The 13,597-nt window shown below is 44.0% G+C and overlaps 1 long non-coding RNA gene across 1 annotated transcript in view; it reads left to right on the top strand.

The window, feature by feature from the left end:
* LOC310700661 overlaps positions 1–12,228 on the top strand; it is a 102,618-nt gene extending 90,390 nt beyond the window's left edge. The window contains exons 2-3 of the long non-coding RNA XR_014522674.1: positions 9,150–11,763; positions 12,145–12,228. This is a non-coding gene — a long non-coding RNA (uncharacterized lncRNA). The remainder of the gene's footprint in view (positions 1–9,149; positions 11,764–12,144) is intronic.
* Positions 12,229–13,597: the final 1,369 nt, after the last annotated feature.

Here is a 13,597-nt window from a genome sequence, read left to right as displayed (position 1 = left end):
CTCCTCCGCTTACCCTTCCCTCAGGTTCATGAACATCAGTGCACTGATTGCTCTACCCCGTTCCTTCAGCTCACCTTTTTCTTCTCCCTGGCTGCTTTAGCCACTTTCTGGTCAGTCAACTTTCCAATAATATCTGAAGAAGTGTATCTGAAGAAGTGTGCATACACACGAAAGCTCATACCAAGAACTAACTTAGTTGGTCTTTAAGGTGCTACTGGAAGGAATTTTTTTATCTTTCCAATAATAGCCTATGTGAAATTTAAATCCCAGTCAAGCAGAGAACTATCCATTTTCATAGATTCCTGACTAGGGATGGAAGGGTCTGTCAATTTTGGTTCTCTCTATTTCTCAATTTTCCCATCTTAAATTCAGTCCTGCAGCAAATTACTAGCATTCCTCCTAATAAACACATTTTCATATGCAGTTTTGAATAATGTCCACTTTTATATCACCTACCATAATGCATTATTGTATGCTATTTTCAGTGATATATGCAATTTTTATGCTCCAACAGTTAAGTACAGTTGCGAATGACTCTGGGGTTGCGGCGCTCATCTCACTTTATTGGCTGAGGGAGCTGGCGTTTGACTAAGCCGCTTCTGGTGAGACCATAGCAGTGCATGGAAATACCGTTTACCTTCCCACCGGAGCGGTACCTATTTATCTACTTGCACTTTGACGTGCTTTCAAACTGCTAGATTGGCAGGAGCTGGGACCGAACAATGGGAGCTCACCCCGTCACAGGGATTCGAACTGCCGACCTTCTGATCGGCAAGCCCAAGGCTCAGTGGTTTACACCACAGCGCCACCTGCATCCCATCACTTTCCCCTAATGTATGCTTGGGTTTGTTTTGAAAACTTTGGTTGATTGAAAAATTCAAATTGCTGCGAATTTTGAAGGATGACTCAGTTTAGGTTCTCATATTGTTTCAGAAATGACAAAGTTCATAAATAGGTGTGAACTGAGTTGAATTTCACCTCTATTCCTAACACTTACTGTGAACTTTTTGATGTGGATGCTTGGACTGTTCTATGACTTCACAGTGCTCAAGCCAGGCGATGCATTACCTTGAGTTCTACATATTTTTGGATCTGCTTGGATAGGGGTGCATGAGGATCAAACTTTTCACACACCAGAAGATATTGAACTTGACATGAACTTTCCTTCCAACATCTTCAGCCATGAAGAAGATTGTATTGTATTGTATTGTATTGTATTGTATTGTATTGTATTGTATTGTATTGTATTGTGCTGTGCTGTGCTGTGCTGTGCTGTGCTGTGCTGTGCTGTGCTGTGCTGTGCTGTGTTGTTGGACCATTCTAAAATGGCACTGGAGTTCTGTTTTTCCACTCCACCCCCTTTAAAAGCAGGTGAATTCAGAACCAAGCTGGAAATATGGTGTGTGTGTGTGTGAGAGAGAAATTTCGTTCTGCTGGCTTCACATGAATGCATTGCAAACTTGCAAACAGAACGCCAGGGAAGCGAGTTAACCCAAATGTTTAATCTCCCTGAAGCTGCCCTCAGATATGGTGGAAAGTAAGCTTTGACTTACTAATAGACTCTAAATCTTGCATTGCTATTTCGTAGAGGTAGCTTTGTTCTGTAGCTTGCTTGCTTCCGGATTGTTCTGTCACCAAAAGGGAGGGAAATAGTTCTGCTGCGCTCAGAACCAAGATTAAGGGGTGCCTTTTTAAAATAAAGCAGCTAAGGGGAGGGGGGCTTTTCAGTTTTAATTGCTGCCAGGGGGATGTTGTACGGTGAAAGCTGCCAGAATCATTTCCTTTCCTGTTTTGTTTTTCTGCCCACACAGTTTTGCAGTTGCCGATAAACAAAATTCCAAGTCCCAGCAAGAGGGTTTCCCCCTCCTCCTGAATCAGAAAAAAACACCCTGTGCTGAAGAGTGAGCGCATGCTTTGCTGAACTAATAGAAGGAGGCGGAGGAACAGGAGAACTTTGTGACAAGCAGATAGATCTAGATCCACATTATTATTGTTTTTATTCCTGGTCCTTTTGCTGTTTTCTCTGGATAGGGATGTCTTCCTGTCCCGCTGCTTGAGGTGGAATTTGCACATTTACAGCTTGTGCCCTTGTACGGAGGCCAGCTCCAACTCTAGCAGTTTATGCCGCCTCCTCTTATGGCCTGAGGGAATCTCTGTGACTCGGGGGTTAGAGAAGAAGAGCGTGGGGGTTGGAGGCCAGGACTCTTTGACCCTGGAGACCCTGTTGCCTCGCTGCATGTGTGGGCCATTGGCTGAATCATTTAGCCTCACTGTGTGTTTCTGGGAGTTTTCAACTGCTGGGTAACCAAGCTTCCCTCCTTGCCAGAAAGCAGTAACTTGAGGTTTATAAGCCTGATTTCCCCCGATAAAGGATGCTATGTGCTTCTTGGTTCTCTCTCTTCTTTACTCAGCTCAATCCAGATGTAGGTGTGTAAATGTACAAGCACATTCAGCTTGCTGTTTGAAAAGGGACAGAGGGAGGTTTGGTCTATAAATCCAATAAAATAATTGTGCATGGTACCCTTTCATATTGGCCAGGGATGTGGAACCTGTCACCCAGTTCCCCCGGAGAAGGGTTCACATGGAAACACTACTGCCACTGATATTTTTCTAGAAAAAGAGGTGTCGGGACTCACCATGAATGCCTCCCTTGTTCTCCCTCAGGTTACAGACGCTTCAGGTTACAGACTCTACTAACCCAGAAATAATACCTCGGGTTAAGAACTTTGCTTCAGGATGAGAACAGAAATTGTGCGGTGGCGACGCAGCAGCAGCGGGAGGCCCCATTAGCTAAAGTGGTGCTTCAGGTTAAGAACAGTTTCAGGTTAAGAATGGACCTCCAGAACGAATTAAGTTCTTAACCCGAGGTACCACTGTAATGGCAATGGCACCCACCTGAGAGGATTGCCGGAACTGAGCTCACTGGGTGCCAGCGTTGTGCCAGCTGCTCCATCTCAGCCTGACTTACCTCACATGGTTGTTGTGTGGATATCAATGGGGAGAACCATGTACACCTCCTTGGAGGAGAATGTGGTATACAAACATCAGAAACAAAGCAAACAAATAATTTAGCTGGCTTCAGTTTAGTGCTGCACTAATGTTCGTTGCTAGTTGCGTCTCCCTAAGTGGTTCCCAGAAAGATTCAGAATCTTATGGGCAGCAGCAAGTGGCTCTTGAGACGACTACCAAGCTTTCTTAACTTACAGTAGGGACGAGGAACCATTTCCCTTTCCTTGCTGCAGTATATTGTGGGCTCTTTTCATGGGAAGGGAAGCAGCATCTACTGCTGTCTCCAAGGCTGGGATACTGGGGATAACAACTCCAAATGGGAGACAGTTGGGGTGAAAAGTTGCCGCAAACAACCTTTCATTTTTTGCAGCAGGGATGGTGGTACGCAGACATTTCCACCCTGGATCTTGGCATCTGCTCACATTTTTTGCTATGACTGTACTTCGTTCCGAGGCAGAAAACGCTTGACTTGTAAAAAAACTGGCTAAAGATTTATTACTGCCATCTCTGGAGCAAGGATTTGAAATCCTGACTTCCACAGCGGCATTCCTGCGTCCCTCTTGGAAGGCTGCTTGGCACCTATGTCTGAGCCTGGGTGGGGCATTTCGGGAAAGAGCTTTGATCTCTCCTGGCAACACACTTTCAAACAAGCCGCAGAAAGAGCAACATTACCTGAGAGGGTGAGATAACAGGTAACAGCTTTCTGCGCAGGGCCTGTGATAATTCTGCTCTTTATGGGGCTTTGATTGCAGCAGGATACTTAGGAGCCCAAGGAAACTTCAAAAGCTGCGCACACTGCCATTGCACCACCTTGTGCAAAGAACCGTAAGAGGGGCGGGCGTGTGTATAGAGGCATGTTTATTACTCTCATTGAGAAATATTTGCACTAGCTCAAATACTAAAGCAGGAAGTAACAGTGTTGTTTTCCAGCTTGCAGAGTTAGAAAACAAAAGAAAAGAACGGCTGTGCCAAGATTGGCTTTAAATTTCTCAGCTTCTGCCATTCTTAGGGAAACATGGAGTAAAACAGGCTTATCACTGAATTTGCCATACGAGAACGGAGATAGATACGGGTTCAGCCTTTCTATGCCCAATTACATATGTAAGGTAAAGGTAAAGGGACCCCTGACCATTAGGTCCAGTCGTGACTGACTCTGGGGTTGCGGCACTCATCTCGCTTTATTGGCCGAGGGAGCCGGTGTTTGTCTGCAGACCGCTGCCGGGTCATGTGGCCAGCATGACTAAGCCACTTCTGGCAAACCAGAGCAGCGCATGGAAATGCCGTTTCCCTTCCCGCCGGAGCGGTACCTATTTATCTACTTGCACTTTGATGTGCTTTCGAACTGCTAGGTTGGCAGAAGCTGGGACCGAGCAACGGGAGCTCACCCCATCACAGGGATTCGAACTGCTGACCTTCTGGTTGGCAAGTCCTAGGCTCTGTGGTTTAACCCACAGCGCCACCCGTGTCCCAATTAGATATGTACTTAATATGGAATAGGCAGATCCGTGTCTTGTTTTTTCTTAGCCAATTAAAGGTACAGGAGAGCCCAGTTCTCACTGTGAAGGCAGTAAATGCTGGTGGGGAGACTGATCTTTTCATCACTCCTGCACCTCGATTGGCATAGACGCTCCCGGCCGCAGCTGTGGAGCTAGGAGCCATGGAGGGAAAGATCACCACTGGCACTATTTGGAAATGCTTGTGTAAAGTGACATTAAAAAGCTCAATGAATAAAGCAGTGGTGATAATCCCAGGATGTATCGCTGCCCCTCACAGTTATAGGACAGACGCAATTCACTGTTAATAGTTGGGCAGGTTGCTTTGAGCCGCTTCTTCACTGAGACAATTTCATCCTGTCATAACCAGGGGGAGTCCTTCCTCAGGATGAAACATTTTTTGTTGAGGTGGTCAGGAATAATGTCTGCACCACTGCCATTTTTTCCACAGTAGCTAGGAATTCCTTTTTTTAAAAAAAACCAGCAAAATAAAATCAAAACTGCTAAAGTGACTTTTGAGTCCAGCTGCAATTTAAACGATAATTTCTAGAGCACGGGCACCGAGGAAGGATCCATTTTCCTCAGAGTGAGGCAGAGAGGTGGATGGGGAGTAGAGAGAGCAAAACTCTCTACCAGTAAGTGACAAGGAAAGTGAAAGGGAGATGGCCCCTTGTCTTGGACCACCTAAGTCAGATCACCAACCAAATGGCAAAAGCAGTGCCGGTTTAAAACTAGGACCCAAATAATTTTTCAGCATCTTAAATCCTACCACTGAGGCGTGCAACAAGAAACCAGGTATACTTATAGGCAGACACAACTGTGTCCAAGAATTAAGGTTTCTGGCCTCTGGCTTCACGCTGGTCAAACATTGCCCAGATGCTGGAAGGTATGTCTTGTTAGCCCCTAAAAGCATAACAGAGCCCGCTTGTTTCGCCTGCGAGGGAGTGTGCGCGACGGTTATTTGTCCAAGCTAATTTCCTTTTTCACCACCACCCATTCCTAATTCAGCTTTCCCTCCCAGAATTAGTTCTACTGAGCACAGTGGCAAAGCAGAACCTCTTCCCTCTGGCCTTCTGTTTATCATCTTCTGTCAAGCGCATGCTGTTTCCAGGCAACGGAAAGGAAGTGCCAGCTAGGGCCACGTGGTTGTGGCCAGTCATTTCGTGTTAGCATCCTGGGGCAAAGTCTCATTTATTTCTAATCTAATGTTTCTAGGGGAACGACACAGTCAGCGTGTCCCGTACTCTGTGCCAGTTTAGACAAAACTGCCTCTCTTGGTTTCTACTTTCCTTGGAACTAGTTCTCATAAGGATTGTGTTTACAGTTTCTGGCTGAATATTTATTAAGTTTCGTAATTTTTTATTTATTTTCTTTTAAAAAAAATAAAAATACACAGCTTAGTCCGAGATAAACTTTGTTCTTTTCATTTCGTTCTACTGATAAAACGTGCCACTCCAAAACTGCGTAACACATTTGGAATATAGTTTGATACAGATTTAGCCCAACATTTTTCAAGTAGCCTTTTGTTTGGATATGGTGTTTTAAATGGTGGGGGGGGGGGGAGACAGGATAGATTCTCGCCCCCAACCCCGCCCACTTCCTCCAGTCTGGCATTTCTCAAGCCACATTTATGGACTCATTCTCACAATCCTGCTACTCTGTGTATCTCCCCCCCGCCGCCCCACCGAATGAATGAATAGAGCTTCAGTGCTGCAGCACTAGAGTGCTTTTAATAATGCTGTTTTCGAGGATGTAAGAAAATGAAAAGAATGGAAATGGAAGAATAGTTGTTAAGCACATTAGGACGTAATCAGTTAGCATTAAAATTAATTCTGCGTGATTCATGAATCTGTAAGAGGACAGGGGAGTTATAAGGTCACAACTACACCGGTGATTTTTCGGAGGTAAAATGAAGAATTCAGGAGCCTTGACCTGCTTCTTCATTAGGATGTTGTCAATAAGCATCTGTATCTGGGTTTAACAACTAAGTATTTTTTTAAAGAAACTGCCTGCTTTTTAATTTGCTCTTATATTTCCTTCCCTCATGAGCAGTGTTAGAAACTCAGGCATATAAGCTAGGTGCCAAATGGCTTCTTAAACCAGGGTTACAGTTGCCAAAACAGAATGCCTTGTTGCCATTTGGGGGGCCAGGCAGATCAAAAGTTGTATTTTCCAATATGACTTTTTGGTTCCTGAAATTCATTCTGGTTGTGCAGAGAAAATAAAACGGATAGAATTCTACAGGATGTGTTGCTTGTGTATGAAAACAGGCCAGATTCAAGGATCCTCAGGCATGCTCCTCCAGATGGTGGAGACATCAGGTGCCATCTTGGTACCCAGGCATCTTCACTTGGTCACAAGTGGCTGATAGCCAGGTGCAAAATGCGCCTGGTGCCTGGCGAATTTCGAACACTGCTCATGAATCCAATTCGGTCAAGGAATCACCCCCTCTTGTGAAAATTCTGCCTTTTGTGAGTTAGGGTTGCTCAGAATGAAACTTCTACTGCTTACAAGCTTGTCTGCCATTATCATACATGATAAGTATTCTGGCATAACAGATGCTCCTATATAATATGTGCTGCTCTGTTTCTCCTAATTAATTAGTCCCAGCTCACTGTGAAATCTAGTTAAAATGTGCTCTATGGATACACTTGCATCTGCCCATTTTCATAAGGGTGTTTCAGTCTCCCTCTACACATTGGCCATGATTTGGATGCTACTTGTGCTTTAGATCCTGGTTTATATTCCTAGTTCCTTAAACCATATTCAGCTTGAGTTTCCCAGTTCAGACCTAACCTAATACACGCCAGGATCTCAGCACTCAAGCCAGCATGCAATGGCAAGGAGAAGGCCAAGGGTAAAGCTTGTAGCTGTGGTGCTAATCTATGGCATTGTTATACCTGGTTTGAAACCTATGAACCCAGCCACTATAGTGACATTACCCATCTGTTTGAATTCAGATTCCTGTAAATGGAAGGTGGTGATTTAAAGGGTGAAAGAAAGTGATGGGAGATTTTCTATTTCCATGTCCCCTCACTTTGAAGTTGCATCTTCCCTTCCAGAATTGGAGCCAGACCAGGGCTGGTGGCTCCAAGGAGGAAAATCACAACTGGGGAAAGGGTTATGCAAGCTCCCTCTGCCTGCTCTTTAAAGTACACAGTTTATAGGAATTAAGAAGCATCTTGCTTCTAACACACCAATTTTGCCACTATCCCGTCTAGTTCACTGCATAGTCTAGGTCACAGGTGGGCTCTCTGCAACCCTAGAGCTACATGGGACCTTCTGCCTAATTTTATCTGGTCCTCAGCCTAATTTCAAAAGCCCTCTGCAAGTGATCAGGCCTTTTGGTAAGGAAGAAGTAGAAGACAGATGGATAGCTAGATACATAGAAACATGCAGAGATACATAGATTGATACATAGCTAGATACATAGATATGTTTATTGTTGTTTAGTCGTTTAGTCGTGTCCGACTCTTCGTGACCCCATGGACCAGAGCACGCCAGGCACTCTTCCACTGCCTTCCACAGTTTGGTCAAACTCATGCTGGTAGCTTTGAGAACACTGTCCAACCATCTCATCCTCTGTCGTCCCCTTCTCCTTGTGCCCTCAATCTTTCCCAACATCAGGGTCTTTTCCAGGGAGTCTTCTCTTCTCATGAGGTGGCCAAACTACTGGAGCCTCAGCTTCAGGATCTGTCCTTCCAGTGAGCACTGAGGGCTGATTTCCATCAGAATGGATAGGTTTGATCTTCTTGCAGTCCATGGGACTCAAGAATCTCCTCCACCACCATAATTCAAAAGCATCAATTCTTCGGCGATCCGCCTCCTTATTGTCCAGCTCTCACTTCCATACATCACTAATACATAGTTATATGGATACATAAATCAACACATAGATGGATACATAGATACAGATACATAGATGGATACATGGTAACACAGACAGGTAGGTGCATCGATGGATACAATTTTGGAATATAGTGGTACCTCGGTTTATGAACTTAATCTGTTCCTGAAGTCCGTTCTTAAACCAAATCCGTTCTTAAACCGAGGTATACTTTCCCTAATGAGGCTTCCCGCTGCCGGTGCCCTTCCACCATTCGGCTTCCGTTCGTAGACCGAGGTAAAGTTAACAAACTGGAACACTACTTCTGGTTTTGCAGAGTTTGTAAACTGAATAGTTCGTAAACCGGGCTGTTCGTAAACTGAGGTACCACTGTACTAAGGTAGCAGGAGGAGGGAGGAAAACAGGGATGAAAGAAAGAGAAAGGGCTCTGACCTGCCAGTCACTGACTTTGGCCCTGCTCATAGCCAGAATGCTTCCTCTGACAGATTTTCTCCAACAGATCCCCCTGGATAGAATATACAGCTGTCCATCCCCGATTTCTACGACCATATGTTTGGTGGCTGTTCAATATCAAGCTGAGGTCAGAGTTAGCCCTCCAGAGTCTTGCTATTGAAGTGGATTGTTCTGCTAAAGCAAGAGCCATGCATGTCAAAATGAAACACATATATAATTTATTTCATCTGTCAAATGTTAAGTGCCTTTGTCAATGGGAGAAAGAATGTGTAGTTCTGTTGTTTTTTTTAATAGCACAATGGTTTCCATAGCAAACTGACCATTGCTTCTTATTTCTTTTCCTGTAGGATCACATGTCAAAAGAAGAAGGTAATCAGTGCACAGAGGACGCTGAAAGAAAGGCCAAGATGCAGAAGACCCAACTGTTTGTGCAGAAAGGACCTCACCTGATGGAGGAAACCTCTTTGGAAATGTCAGGAACGCTTATGCTTATGACTTGTAGTCCACCAGCTGCTAAGATCTGAAACAGATGTCTGGTGAAGAGAGGAGCTCTCATCTCATGATCAGCAGAAGTGGAGTATGGGATCTTCAGCTAGCAGAATGCTAGGCAAAGCTACCTCACCAGTATCTGTACATAATGAAGCAAGTTAACTTTGGTTTGTTTCCCCTGGTTTTACAGTTTCCAGATGTTCCCTCCTTTTCCGCTGTGCCTGTACAGTCACCTCCACCAGAGACCTGAAAACCACTTGGGGAAAGGGAACAGCCATTTGGTCCAAACAGGAGTATATGCCACACACACACCCTATGTTGTTGAAAGATTCAAATATGGCAATGGAAATAGCTGTGAATTTCCCCAATGGCCTCTGCATCTCTTATGCCTCCTCTTTCGTTGCCGATTTAATGATTCAGTGGAAGTTCAGGATGCCCAGATGATCAATGGGAAGATTGGAACAAGAAGATTGTTTTGTTGTTGTTGTCCTGATGTATCAATAAAATCATATATTTTTTTAAAAAAAGAAAATTGGACTATATATGCCCAGTGTTGGGGGCCCACAGAATTTAAATCTGTTCCCGGGGAATTAATAGTCAGTTTTACAAATTTTACTGTGAGTTGTCACATGGAAACCCAGGAAATACAAATTGTCATTCTTCTGTCAAAAGGAAATTATAATGTCACATATACTTATACCGAAGAGTCCATCTGACATACAAAAGACAGCCTCATGTAAGCATGGATAAGCATGGGAAGTTTTTTATGCTTCGTGTTTTAAATATTTTCTTGGGAGCTGCCCAGAGTGGCTTGGGCATACTAGTTGGATGGGCATCATATAACTAAAATTATTATTATTATTATTATTATTATTATTATTATTATTATTATTATTTTACTGGAATAAGGTGAGAATGCATTAGAACTGTACCTTTTCTAAGTGAGGTTGTAAGAGAGAGGAAAGTAAATTTCAGCTTGTAAAGAAGCTGAAAGCAGCCTTCTGCAACCCCCATCAGCCTCAGACATTATGGACAGCTGTCAGGCATGAGGGCAGAGGCATTTTTAGGGTAGTTGCACTGGACACCGGCACCACAGGGGGCACTTCAACAGTGATGTTGAATGGAGCACAAAAAGGCTCCATTTGGGAGACCAAAATCTGCCATTGATGAAGGGAGTCTATTTGGGTTTTTTTATTCAAAGTGTTGATCCTGACCTTTAAAGCCCTAAATGACCTCGGCCCAGTATACCTGAAGGAGTGTCTCCACCCCCATCGTTCTGCCCGGATGCTGAGGTCCAGTGCTGAGGGCCTTCTGGCAGTTCCCTCACTGCGAGAAGCCAAGCTACAGGGAACCAGGCAGAGGGCCTTCTCAGTAGTGGCACCTGCCCTGTGGAACGCCCTCCCACCAGATGTCAAAGAAATATACAACTATCAGACTTTTAGAAGACATCTGAAGGCAGCCCTGTTTGGGGAAGCTTTTAATATTTGATGAATCATTGTATTTTAATCTTTTGTTGGAAGCTGCCCAGAGTGGCTGGGGAAACCCAGCCAGATGGGCGGGGTATAAATAATAAATTATTATTATTCATTTAACAAAATGCATTTTGTAGGAAAAACTCTGAGCGGTTTAAATAAAAGATTTAAATTATCAATGTAAAAGCAGGTATTTTAAAATCAACAATAACTAAACAAAGAACTAAAACACCAACCAGCTCAGTTGGTGAGAGCCTGATTGCATCAAGGCTGCAAGAATTTAAAACAACTGGTCAGCAACAACAAAAACACTACAAAGTAAATAAGAGAAAGAGGGGGAGTGATTTCAAAATAAAAATACCATAAAAAGCAAAATACAGACTCGTACCAATGTTAGTCATACCCATAATGACTAGGTCCATTAATATCAGAGGGTCTGTTCTGAATAGTCATTGGATACAGCCCACAGACACATCTGTGTGTCAGGGCAGAGCCCAAAATATCTGTTTAAATTGGTAACTGAGTTATAAAAGGGCGTGAATGCAAAATAATCTCTTGGCTTTATACAGGTTTTCTGACAGATCTCTTGGCTTCTCTCCTGGGTACATGGAAGAGTTTCCTTTGTGGTGGAATTATATGTTTCCCCATCAAGTGAGTTGACCTGAGCGTTTCATGATTACCAAGAGTTCTGTTGTGGCTTGCTGAGGATTCTGTTAAGGGATCATACAGCTGTTTAGAATGATTATGGGAAGCAAAAGTATGTGTTTTATCGTGCATTTGCCAGTGGCATATTCAAGGGCAAGGTGGGCAACAAGCTATTAGAAATGCTGTCCTATTTCTCCTATGACGCCCTTCTGTGGAAAAGGATCTGAAGTTCCTGGTTGGTGAGCATACACTTTCAAATGAAGAAGGTCCAGTGATGAAAATGTTCCCTTGCAAATGTGTGTTTTCTGTACTACCGAACAGCAAAATACACCAAATCCACACATCTCAAAAGAATGTGGGGTAGTTAATGTGCTCAAAATTGAGTCACTTCTTTATTCATGATACATTCCTTTAAAAAAGCCAAACCAGAGCTCCATGCAGATGGTTGCTTTTCAAAAACTTGCAGAGCCCTCTCAGTTCGCAGTCCACATGCGTACTTTTCATGGCTCCAGCCGTGATATCTGGTTGTCATGAACTGGCAGGATGACGGAGAAGGCAGAAGAGGATCCCGACGAGGGGTGTAGCTGGGACTGGGACACACTGGGCAAGCGAGGGATGGGGAAGGAAGTACTCACAGGATGGCGGAGGGTGGTGAGGGATGGGCATCAGTGCACAGGAACCAGAGCAGCAGGACCAATCACTAGAGCCACAAATATGGCAGGCTCTGAGGCGTAAGGAGCTGTGGGAGTGATGCTCTAGGAAGCTGAGACAGGCAAGGACCCACAGCCCAGCTCCCTAGCTGGCCACGTGGGGCTCGCTAGCTTTGGCAGGAGTCAACTCAGAACAGGTGAGGGTCACCTGCCTCATCGGGTCAGAGGCTGCAATCAGGCCAAGTATAAAAGGGAAGCAGAGCTGAGGGACTGTGTCTGCTCAACTGCCCAGGTTGGTGTGGATGTTCCTGGACCTCTACAGGACTGTCCTCTGGGTTTAACTCTGGACTGTATCCTGACTGCTGGACTTCAGACTTGGCTACTTGGATTGACCTTGGACTGCCTGTGACCAGGGGTTTAGGACGCTGCTCAAAGCACTTTAACATACCTCATATAGAGCTTTGAGCCCAACTGTGAAAATGCCAGTCCCAGAAGTATGATCAGCACTTCAGCACATACATGCCACGTTTTGCCTAAATTGTTGCTGGTTACTGCTAGATAGTACGCATGGTGATCAATTTATTTCAATATTCAATTTTTGGTTTTGACTATTGCTTACCAAGGTTTAACATGGAAATTAAATTTCAGATTAGTGACATATTCTCAGCAGATTCCCAGCAATATTTGTTAGCATTGTTGTTGCATTCCTTGAAAGAGACTCTTGATAGTCAAGTCTGCTCTTCCCTTTAGGCTGTGAATTTTCCTTAGACTTTCCTCCATCCTGACACATCATCTTAGCTGGACAAAGTCTTTCCTGACCTTTTAATGTATTTTCCTCTTATGGGTTGTAATCTCCATGTGAATTCCACTATGATCCACTCTAGGCAGGTGGAATAAAAAGTGGAATAAAAGTGGAATAAAAACACTATATTGGAAGTAAACACAGAACAACCTCCACTCACTGTATGCACTACATCTGACTGAAGGTACATGATGCAACCAAAGAGTTCTGGCTTCAAACAGTACTTGGGGATAGAAACTGACTGTGTGTGATGCCTTGAGTTCTAACATGGAAGAAAGGCGATTAGAAATGTAATAGTTCTGACCAGATGGAGATAATAATTTGTGGTTGCCATTCTGCTCTGCTATCGATGATCGGTACATACAGCAGGGTTACCAGTTCTGCATTACATTATCATGATGTTTTAAGTGATTTGTCCTTTTATGAAGTATTGTGCAATTCATTCTGAGAGTTCCTTCCAGGTCAGTATCCGACATCATGTGACACCATTGAACGATGGTTCTTTCAATTGGAAGAGTGTAGATTTCAGAGTTGTTTGAGGCATGCAATATTCTTTTTGATGGACACTTGATCCTTGGTGCACAAAACTCAAGTTTCTGGTACTGCCTGCCACGTTTGCATCACTGCGGTTACCTTTGAACTAACACGACCTCAAGCAGGGCTAATAACCAGCGCTACGTGCATCTTTGCTTTGAGACGAGAGATCACCAATTGTTACAGCGACTCTGGAAGTCTGA

The sequence above is a fragment of the Podarcis liolepis genome (genome assembly GCF_965112155.1).
Source record: "Podarcis liolepis genome assembly, chromosome: 2".
Taxonomy (NCBI): Eukaryota; Metazoa; Chordata; class Lepidosauria; order Squamata; family Lacertidae; genus Podarcis; species Podarcis liolepis.
This window is presented reverse-complemented; position numbering and strand designations above follow the sequence as displayed.